The sequence below is a fragment of the Sparus aurata genome, chromosome 11, assembly GCF_900880675.1.
Source record: "Sparus aurata chromosome 11, fSpaAur1.1, whole genome shotgun sequence".
Taxonomy (NCBI): Eukaryota; Metazoa; Chordata; class Actinopteri; order Spariformes; family Sparidae; genus Sparus; species Sparus aurata.
This window is the reverse complement of record NC_044197.1, coordinates 33,812,301-33,823,759: the sequence shown is the minus strand read 5'-3', so window position 1 is coordinate 33,823,759 and position 11,459 is coordinate 33,812,301. Positions and strand designations below refer to the sequence as shown.

At 41.3% G+C, this 11,459-nt stretch overlaps 1 protein-coding gene across 4 annotated transcripts in view; it reads right to left on the bottom strand.

Annotated features, from left to right (window-relative positions):
• The window catches only part of ctns (cystinosin, lysosomal cystine transporter), a 69,624-nt gene that overhangs the window by 56,863 nt on the left and 1,302 nt on the right, over positions 1 to 11,459 (bottom strand). The window lies entirely within an intron of this gene.

Sequence of the window (11,459 nt, the reverse complement as noted above, 5' to 3'; positions counted from 1 at the left end):
TGGAGAAAGCAAGCTGCAACTTGAATTGAAATTGAATGATATTTCTCTGACTTCCTGTGTCCAGTGGGTGGTACTATGGATAAGACAGAGTTTTGATGCACAGATATATTCAGGGTGACTCCCTCTACATTTTTGGTGTAGATGGGGAATTGTATATTGAAGTTACAAGGACTTGATGCGTTATGGCTTAGGATTTAAATGGACGGAACCACGGCCAGCTGGTATGACGTAGGATAGCGCTTTTCGCAACTTTGTGGCATGCTGATGTCGGGGCTTGTTCGTGCACACCTTCCGTTGACGAAGTTGTTCCATTAATAATTTGGTGGCTTGCTTCTGTTGGGATGAAAAAATGTATGCATGTTTAGGCAGTGAAGCTGAAAAGTAAGAGGGCTGAAACAACTTCAAAAGGTGAACAGTTTGAAAGCTGAACAGTTTCTCCAGCTGAACATAAAGCTGAATGTATGAAGACGCTGAAATGGCATAAAGATGAATATTTGAAAAAGTTGAAAAGGCATAAAAGCTGGATAATAAGCCTTAAAAAAGGTGAACAGTTTCTCTGGCTGCACATATGCTGGAGCAGAAGCAGAGCCAAAAATGAAAATGTCCCCATAAGAATTAATGGGAAAATGCCTCCCAAACTCCTGTGATATTTGAAAGAAATGTAATGGTTAACAGGTACCATCTGCTCTTCTCCAGAAATTTAGGCTAAAATTAACATTGCGGCTTACGGGGGAGTTGCTGGAGTGCTTGTCGGTCTGGGGCTTCTACAGCCTAAAGTGTAAGAAAGAAGACTATCAGCTGAAAGCTAATAAGATTTCCTACATTTCTATGTTGTCTATGTGAAGTAAAAGATGTGGGATCCAAATCAAGCTGAAGATAATTTTTTCTCCAGTTTTTCCAGCTGCTCTCCACTCTAGCGATGATGTCACGCACTCTAGCTCAAACAATACAAACCCATTATAAAATCAGAAGACGTGCTAAAAATCCTTAAAATTAAAACTGTGATGATTTAAAAACTGTCAAAGATTTAAAAAAACTGAATACATGCCCAATAGTTCGAGGTCTTCTGACTCTTTAAAAGTTGGAGTGGTGTATCTAGCTCCAAGTTTGAGGGACAAGAAGAGGTAGAAAGTCGATGAGTTTTGAAGAGGATTTTAAGATTTCCCCATTTAATTCCATTCACAGTAATTAAACTGGTACCAGAGTGCCACCTATTGGCCGATTTGCACCAAATTTTGCACAAAACCCTCATCGGGCCATGGAACACAATTAGCCATAGCACTTCGACCTCATTGACGGTCCACATGAACAATTCTGGTTGCCTTGTACTAGCCGTTGTCGTCTTCTTCTTGTTGTGTTCGGATTCACCGTCTACTGTCTGTTGGTATAGAGGGCTCAAGCTTATTGCGCATGCTATGTCTCTTCTCAGTCTTTCGTGAGTTTGAAGCGCCCCCTATAGGCCTGGAATATGAACTACAGTGTTTTGAATCATTTTCAGTTGATCCGTGTGGACAAAGATATTCTTTATATCTAAAAGAATGTCAAGAAAGACGGAGGAAAAAAAAAGATTGTTTTGGTACGTGTGGACAAGGCCGTAGATATGTGGTTTAACAATGTGTTACATATTATGTGGGAGTTATTATCCAAAAACGCTTTTGCATTGAAACCTGCTGGTCATTTTTGGTGTATGACTTACAGGGGCCATTTTATACTACCCCTATGAATTTCATTTACATAAGTGTTATGGTGTGGGCACAGTGCCAAATATAAAATTAAACTGGCACCAGAGCCCCACCTAGTGGCGGATCAGTAAGTACTTGGTCAGATATGCTCAGGAGGGCTTTGGCAACAACTGTACTGAATTTTGTACTGATCTGACAAACCGATGTGGAGATATAAAATACTTACATTTTTAGAGCGCCACCTAGTGGTCATCATCAAATATTTTGCATAGAACCTTAGGGGCTCATGGGGACGTAGTAAGCTGAGTTTCACGTCACTGGAATACACCAATGTGGACATATCCAACACTTCCTGTTTGGAACGAAATCTGCAGGGAGCTGTTATTTAAAGTGAAACTCTCGCCAAAAAGCAACCAAGGCTTTATTTGTGATTGAATATGATTCAAATCTTCGTGAACATTGTTTCTGTACGCAGAGTTTACTGAAAGGAAGGTTTTTTATGGAGCCAGAACGGTGAGTTTAAAATTTGGCATCCAAAAAAAAAAATGCTAATGCACCGTGCTCGGTGCCCCGGTACTACCACCACACTCCATACGCATATAGAGACCGAAGCTCAGGAGCTCCGGGACAGAACCAGATACACAGAGACTTGGACACATCAGGAGAGAGCTTGAAGAAAAGTCAGCGAGGTAGCTGGACTCTGTGTTGCCCAGAGACGGCCGGCACACGGGCCCTAACATGGTGTATTGTGGCTGGACCGTCCAGCCCCACCTTCCTGCGGGCTGCTGCCATTACCTTCTCAAATGATATGCAAACCACGCTCTACTTGCCCCTCCCCTCAGGCCCCTCCCTCTCGACACCAAAACAGTGACAGAAAGTTGAAACTGAAAATCAGTGACACTGAAAAAAAACTGACATTGCAAAAAAAATCTGTCACTGAAAAAAAAGTGACATAAAGAAAAAATCTGAAGATTGTCATTGAAAAATAAAAAAAAAATCCAATTAAAATAAAATGATAAGATTTTTGGATTTGAATTACTTTCTTTTTTCAGTGCCAATATTTGTTTCAATGCCAATACAACTGTTTAATACAAACTAGTACAGTGCCCGTAAGAAAAGTGTATTCCTATAAAAAAGTGGGAGGTTAAGGAGCTGTTTCATGGATGGCCAAATGAGGCTGTGTTTGAAGGTGGGGCGTCAGGGATATTTAGGTTTGTTGTGAAATCTGATATTCCAGGGTATAATTGGCTGTTTTTGACTATTTTTGATTTTGCCATTATATTTCATCTTAAAAGCTATTTACTTGGTGTCATTATTTTCAGCACAACCTCACATGTGTGACTGTACAGTTATTTTTTTAACTTTACATACTGTATTAACACAATGGACCTAAAATCACAAAAAAACATGAAATCCGAGTAGAAAAAGTTAGATTTTTTTAACCACAAATATGTTTAACAATCCTCTTTTTTTTTTTACTCATAATGCAAATATAAATTGTTGTTTATCTAAATGTGTGCATACATTTAAAAAATTTACAAAGTTATATGTAACTATTTACATTTAAATGCAGGCAATGCTCAGGTCTGCCTGTGCTCCTTCCAACTGAAAGAAGAGCTGCACTGCCTGCTCCACATTCAGCTTCTCCTCATTAAACAAAAAAACTACTCCACTACTCACTAAACACACTACACCAAACACTACATAAACACACTAACTACACACTCCAAACACGCTAAATGTCACAAATCTCTCAACTCTCACACACACTGACCATCGTTGCATGTCAATCATCCGCCTAGGTCCCTCCCACAACTTCCTGTTCCTCAACAACCAAACTTGCTGCTTGGACACTTTCGTGACAAAAGCCTGTTTTTACCGTTTCTTCCTGCACCAGACACAAAGCAAACGTGACGGCGATGTTCGCGAAAAAGCGTGGCGGACATTATTTACCCTAGGTCCGGTTTTCGACGTACCGATGCTTCCGGTCCGTCGCCTCGGGAGGTGGGCCGTGTAGCTAGCCGCTAGCTGCTAGCTAGCGGCTAGCTACACACGAACATCCACAGATTCCGATTCCACTTTGTTGTCCGCGTGTCTCCGGATCTCCTCAGACCCGAACAGACTCGGTCCAGACTCGTTTAATCTCATTAATCCACAACAGTCAGTTTAGATGCACAGGACGGGACCGAACCGCCGGCAAAATCCCGTTCCAGCTCGCGCCGCTGCAGGTATAAATCTGCTTGTTTCTTAAGGTGGGGGGTCGCGGTGGGCTCTGCAGTGATTGGCTCTGGTGCGCGCGTGGCCACGGTGTGCAGTGATTGGCTCTGGTGCGCACGTGACTGTAGTGGCTCCGGTGGACAATGCTCGTGGAATTTGTAAAGCATTTATGAAATAATTTATTAACGGTATCACTGCAGTCCAAACAAATGCAAAATATCACACCATTGAACCACGCAGCAGCCATGTTGAAACTCTCAGGTCAGTCTGATCCTGATCCGCAGAGATATTTGAGGCACACATCCAAACACACACGTTCCGTTTATTTATAGATAGATGTTTCAATGACAATGTTTCTTTTTTCAGTACTGGTTTTGTTTTCAATGCCAATTTTTTTTTTGGATGCCAAATTTTAAAGTCACCGTTCTGGCTCCATAGTTTTTGACCTACTCACCTACTCACTGGAGCTGGATCTCCGGCGTGCCACCGTCAAGGCAGACAAAAAGTGTTGATGCAATGTTGTGCAAAGTTTCATGTTGCATGTTGCACCCCAATGAAAATTAGCTTGTCCGTAAACGAAACTACGGTAAATATTAAAAGTGCCTCTTTCGTAATGATGCTTTTACACTAAGGTTTGATTCATATTCAGTGTTTCCCCTATATGCATCTAGCATGTGGCGGACCGCCACTGCTGAAATATGACCGCTGCTGCTGATTTTGAAAAATTTTTTTTAACAAGGAGTTGTGGAGAGCAGGCTCAGTCTTGTCTCTTTAGAAACTAACGTTATATCATTTTGCGCTATGGAAGCTTCATATCCAGTTCAATCCCACACCTGTTTGAAACGATTTATGATAATAAATCCCGAACCACAGTGGGCCACCTATAGAGACTATGAAGCCTGTTATGCTTTTTCTTACAGCTGTTCGAATAATGAACTTAAATATAACAATTTCAGCTGCCAGTATCCAGGGTTCTATCGTCATATTATGCTTGGCAACTATCATTGTCTCTGTCAAAGAAACTTTGCAAGCGGTCTCCTTCGCTACATTCATCCAGATATACGGCTACCGTTTGATGCAGGTGATGCGCTGCGCTAAACTCAACTATTCCGTGCAGTGCCGTGCTGTCTCTCCGCATACACCACAATGGAGGTAACGTTAGCGGCAGGTTTGGAGAAGGTGCAACAAGAAACATTGAGTTTACTTGATAATGTCAGCACAAAGATTTTAACAAGCACCGGGTAGATGTCAACCATGTAGCAAGCAACACTAATCAGGGATTTAGGATTATCATTCGGGGTACATGGATTTGTGCCAAGTTCACAAGTAAGGATTTAACTGAGTGGTGTTCCAGTGTACTTTTTCTGGTAGGAAGTTAGAAATTCCTTCTGTCTCGAACAGAGCATTACTTTGCGCAAGGGCGACTGTGACGCGCGAAAGCTGTCAATCTCAAGTTACTGACAGATTACTTCACAGAGGCACAGACCTTTCGGATTGTTCTAGTATTTGTGTTATGTGATTTTACTGTATATGGTTGGTTGTTAATATATTTTTTGTGAAAATAGTGTCAATGATTGTTTTAAAGATTAGACTTTCATTGTTCATTACTGTGCACAAATGTACTAAAGAGCCCCTCTGGTGGCAACAGACACATAGAAACCTCCTGGTAGGGTGCACTTAGTGCTTTACTTTTGCACGCGGGCGAACACTCACCCCACTGCTACAACTCCATCCTAGGGGAAACACTGATATTCAATCACAAATAAAGCCTTGGTTGCTCTTTGCCGAGAATTTCACTTTAACCCTTAGGAGTCTGGGGTATAATTGGCTGTTTTTGAATACTTTTGATTTTGCCATAATATTTCCCCTTTAAAACTATTTACCTTGCCTTGTTTGGTGTCATTACTTCAGCACAACCTCGCATGTGTGATTGAACAGTCTATTTTTTCATTTTGACACACTGTATTTACATGATGGACCTAAAATAACAAAAAAATTAAAATCCAAGTAGGAAAAAGTTGTATTTTTTCACCGTAAAAAAAACAAAAATATGTTTAACAAACCGATTTCATTACTTAGAATGCAAATACAAATTGTTGTTTGCTAAAATTTTGCATACGTTTTTGAAATTTACAAAGTTATATGTAACTATTTACATTTAAATGCAGGAAATGCCTGAGGCTCAGGTCTCCCTCAGCTCTCCTTCCTGCTCCACATTCAGAAGTTTCCCCATTGTTTTGACTCACAAAACAATAAAATGACTCCACTACACACTACACCAAAAACTACATAGCACATCAACTATACACTCTAAACATGCCAAATGTCACAAATCTCTCAACTCTCAAAACTCGCCATCTCTATCACCCTCACTGCCGCTGTCCCTCTGCCATCCTCACTGCCATCCCACTCAAAACTACCCACTTCCCCCTGTTCCTCAGCAACCAAATCACGTGTTTTGCCATATAATTTTTTGATTGGTTGGTGTGGTGCCTTTTTCCACCAATAGGAACATGTTTTTTAGCTTGCAAACACTTCCTGCTTGCGGACACTTGTGAGAAAAGCCTGTTTTTACCGTTTCTTCCTGCACCAAATGCACAGCAAACGCGACAATAATGTTTGCGAAAAAGCATGGCAGACATTATTTATCTTACCTCCAGTTTTAATTGGCCTATCAACACAATTTAAAAACTGGTATATAGTTTGAAAGGCTGCTCCAACACAAAAAGATGGAACCGAGGCTCACTGAGACTCAGTCTCGCTGGAACATCATCTTAAATCAGTCACGTGATTTGATCACGCTGGCGTGATTGTCAAGTCCTATGGTTAATAACTTGAGTATTCTTTGGAATATAAAAGTTGTTTTAATAACTTTTTGTCTGGAGGGTTCACAGATGCTGTGTGCAAAGTTTCGTGCAAATCAGTTCATCAGAACGCGGCGAACACGTGGATATAAGGGTTTTGAATGTGCAACAAAGTATATGGGAGTTGTAAGCCAAAACGCACTTTCCTTGATTATAGTGCCACCCTAGTGGTGGAAATTCAGGATGACAATAGAGTTTCGGGGTATGTTCTGGCAGTGAAAAATGCGATCATTTTGGCCTAAGAATAAAAACAATCATTTGAAAAACAATAGGGACCTTGCAGGTTCCCTGCTCGGGCCCTAATTAAAGCAGCAAGCAGCGATGAATGGGCCCCCGCTGTCCATGCGCATCGGGGCATGCTGCCGTCAGGGCATGCTGCTGTCGGGGTTTGTTCACGCAACACCTTTCGTTGAGAAAGTCGTTCCTTTATAATTTTGTGGCCTGCTCCTGCTGGTATTAAATACTGTAGGCTGAAGTCAGAAAAACTCCCTTCAATCTACATAAAGAATTAATAATGACAGGACTTCACTGTTGACTGTTGAACAGAGGTTTGTATCCATTAGCAAGGCAGCACTGCCCTCTGGTGGAGAAAGCCTGTCCACTCAAAAGTGAAGGAATTTTAGCTGTTCTTTCGTCATTTAGCCATAAATGTGCCACCTACCGATTTACACAGAATTTTGCAAAAAGGGCCGTGGAACACAATTAGCAATAATATTCCGGTAATCGGATTGTATTTGATAAAGACATGCAAGAGTGTCTGTTTTGAACAGAATGTGCAGGAATTTATTCTTTCATATTTTGGCCGTGTTTTGGACCATCACAAATTTTTTGACAACTTTTTGTCAGGAGGGTCCACAGACGCTAGCAATTTGGCGAATGGAAAGTTACAGCACAAGTGGGCGTGGCCTAGATCATACAATTCAGGTGAATTCAGTGAACGTAGATATAAGGTTAAATGTTTGACATCATGTGGGAGTTATGGGCCAAAAACGCTTTTGCATTGAAAATAGCGGCATCTGCTGGTCATTTCTGATGTGTGAGTTGCAGGGGCCATTCTATAGCACCCCTATGAATTTCATTTCCATAAGTGTTATGGTGTGGGCACAGTGCCAAATATGAAATTAGACTGGCACCAGAGCGCCACCTAGCGGTGGATCGGTAAGTCCTTCGTCAGATATCCTCAGGAGGGAACTGACCATAATTGTACCAAGTTTCGTGAAAATCCGACGAACCAATGTGAGGATTTAAAATACTTCAATTTAAAGAGCACCACCTAGGGCTTATTGCCATTTCGCACAGACTCTCAGGGGCCATTTGTGTTGATGGTGTAGTGATTACAAAGTCAGTAAGATCATTCCCCAACCAGAAGGCCTGGATGAATGGAGAGATGAGGGCTTTATCTAGAGTCAAAAAAAAGGAGTTATGGTCAGGTGACAAGGAAGCCAGAGCAAGAATGTGGTCGTGTTGATGTTCCTGGCTGGAATATTTATCAGGGTATAATGCTGCAGTAACAATAACAACCAGCTGGCGGTCATAGATCCATAGATAGTCTAACGTGCTAAATGTTTGACCTAAAGCTTCAACAGCTCCAAGAGACAAGCACCGTTTCACGTTATTGTCAACATTTTCCACCTGCATGACCTGCATGACACTGACTCCTCACAAAAAAACTTGAAGTGAATCCTACAACATCATTGTTTGGTCTCATCGGCCGGTCTTGGACAGGACTTTGACTTTTGGCCAAAAATCATATTCAAATAAATATTCGAATATTTACTCATAATATTTTGACCTTTAAATGCCTTCAGTAAGACCTATATTGGTATCAAACTTAAGCTGTAAGACATTTGTTCAGAGCCAGAAGGGCGTAAGTGTAGTTGGTGCCCTTAAACAGCATTCAAAATGGCCGACACAACTGCAGACATGAAACTGTCTGAGGCAGAAAAGATTTTGATGAATATTATGAAACAAACTGATGAATCCTATATTGAAGAAGTTGAAGATGAGTCAGAGTTGTTTTTGAATGTATTTCCTCAGAAGAGCGATGACAGTAAGACATTATCATGCCTTGAGAGCCTTACCTTGTTAGCCTAGCATGGCAAACGTTAATTACATTGTTTTGTTCTGATCTGGCTAACTGTGCCTGCTAACTAGCCTTGTGTTCTGACATAGAATATTCTTTTGAAGTTTCTCATAAACTACTTAACCCTAGCTTTGAATTAATAGATTCAGGGCACTCATGTAGGATATTATATAAATAAATATTAATGTGTTAATCATTAAGGGACACAGCCACATGAGGTGAGGAAGAGAGATCAACCTGAGGGACACATAGAGACAGCACATGATGGAGGAAGTGAGTTCTGACTTGCACAGAAAATAAGTTTGAACATTCACCTTATCTAATCCTTACCCTGAATTATTAGTATCACTGCATTCATGTAGGATATTAATACATTTTAATGATATCATTTAGGGACACACCATGAGATGAGGGAGAGAGATGAGGAGATGGAAGATAGAGAGGGACACATGGAGACAGCAGAAGGTGGAGGAAGAGAGACAGGCAGGGAGACAGATCATGCGATTGATGAGGGACACATGGAAACAGAAAAGGATCGAGGGACTGAGACAGCAGACGTTATGCTAGAATTTGTTCAGGAGGAAGGGGCTAACAGTGGCCAGGAAGAGGAGACAGAAGAAGATCGAGGGAGTGAGACAGTAGACATTGAGCCTGTTCAGGAGGGAGGGGTTGAAAGTGGCATGGAAGAGGATGCCAAAACACCACAAGAGGAAGAAAAAGACAGAGAGATGTTGATAATTGGAAAAGAAACCGACGTAAAAGGTTAAGAAATTCTGGCCAAAGCTACATTAATTCACATAGCATTCATGTTCCACGAAGGAAGGTGAGGGAGAGGAACTGTGCCTCTTGTCGTTACAAATGCAATCAGAACTTCCCAGAGCCAGTGAGGGAAAGTATATTTCAACATTATTGGGAGATGGGAGATGCAGCAAGGCAGAAAGACTTCATTGTCAATCTCGTAATCAAAAGAGGGAAAAGAAACAGTGAACAAATCTCAAGAAGAACTCATTCGTTTGAGTATTATCTAACCTTTGAGGGAAGACAGATAAGGGTATGCAAAGACTTCTTTTTGAAGACCCTTGATATGTCTGAGAAATTTGCGAGGTCTGCAGGTGGCCATCCATCTAGTGAATTGGGAATTTCCCCTCCAAGCAAGAAAGGGCGGCATGCACCGCAAAACAAAGTGCCTGAGATTAGCAAAGACCAAATACGAGAACATATCAAGTCTTTCCCAAAACTTGAATCCCACTACTCCAGGAAAGATGCAAACAAGCTCTACTTGGAAGGATCTCTGAATGTGCCAAGAATGTATGCGAACAGGAGTGGAAGATTAAACCAGAAAAACAAAGTCTTTATAGAATGGTGTTTGACACCGAGTTCAATCTAGCTTTCCACACTCCAAAGAAAGATGCGTGCAAATACTGTGAATGGTACCAAGGTTTGGAAGACAGTGAGAAGGAAAGTCGTAAGGATGACTTTGATGCCCACCAGCTAAGAAAAAAACAGGCCAGAGAACATAAAGATAATGACAAAAAGTAAGCAAAGGAACAGGAGTCATACAAGGCTGTCACTTTTGACTTGGAGCAAGTGTTAACCACCCCCGGGAGCAACACTAGTAGCCTGTTATACTCACGCAAGTTGAGTACCTACAACCTCCCTGTATATGAAATGGACAGTAAAGATGTTGAGTGTTACATGTGGCATGAGGGGGAAGGCGGCCGAGGATCATCAGAGATCAGCACTTGTGTTTACTCCTACCTTTCACAACTTAATCCTGAAGTCAAACATGCAGTCCTGTATTCAGATACATGTGGTGGACAGAATAGAAATTCTGCCTTTAGCACAATGTGCTGTGGAAACTGTGAGGAGAAAGGTTCCAATCTACTCCCCTGATGGCTACTACACGCTTGTGAGAGTGGCAAGAAAGACCAACCCATACACCGTACATGAACTTGGTCACAAGGATTTCCTGGACTTCAAGTCTTTCTCCAATCACGTACTCAAATACAAAACCAAAGATGAGGAGGGACAAGCAGTGCATTGGCAGAAGATTAAATGGTTTCGCTACACAAAAGAAGAACCCAGAACAATCTTCTTCAAGTATGATTTCACTGACCCAACCTTTGTGAACTGAAGGTGGCAAAGCAGGCAACCAGGGGCACCAGAAGCACCCATTCCGTGACCAAACCAAGCTCAATGTATGAAAGTCCTCCTGGGATCAGTGCATTAAAGAAGAACGATCTCCTCACCCTGTGCAGCAATGGGAGTATTCCTCACACATACACAGAGTTCTACAATGCTCTGACAGTGGACAGCGAGTAGAACTAAACAGACTAGTGATCAGAAAAGCAAATAAGACGCGACATGATTCTTTGGATGTAGTCAATGAATAGACTCACAGAGTAATTGAAATGGTTGAACAAAAAAGAAAAGTGAAATGAGTAAAAAGAACATCAGAGAACTGTCTATTATTGTATACAATATTTGAAAAAATTAAATGAATGAATGTAATGAAATAAATTGAATAACTCATGAATTGCCAATTAGAAGTGTGTTTAGCAAGTTCAGTGACTTTTATTACAGTCTGTACTGTTCAGCAGATGCCCAGAATGG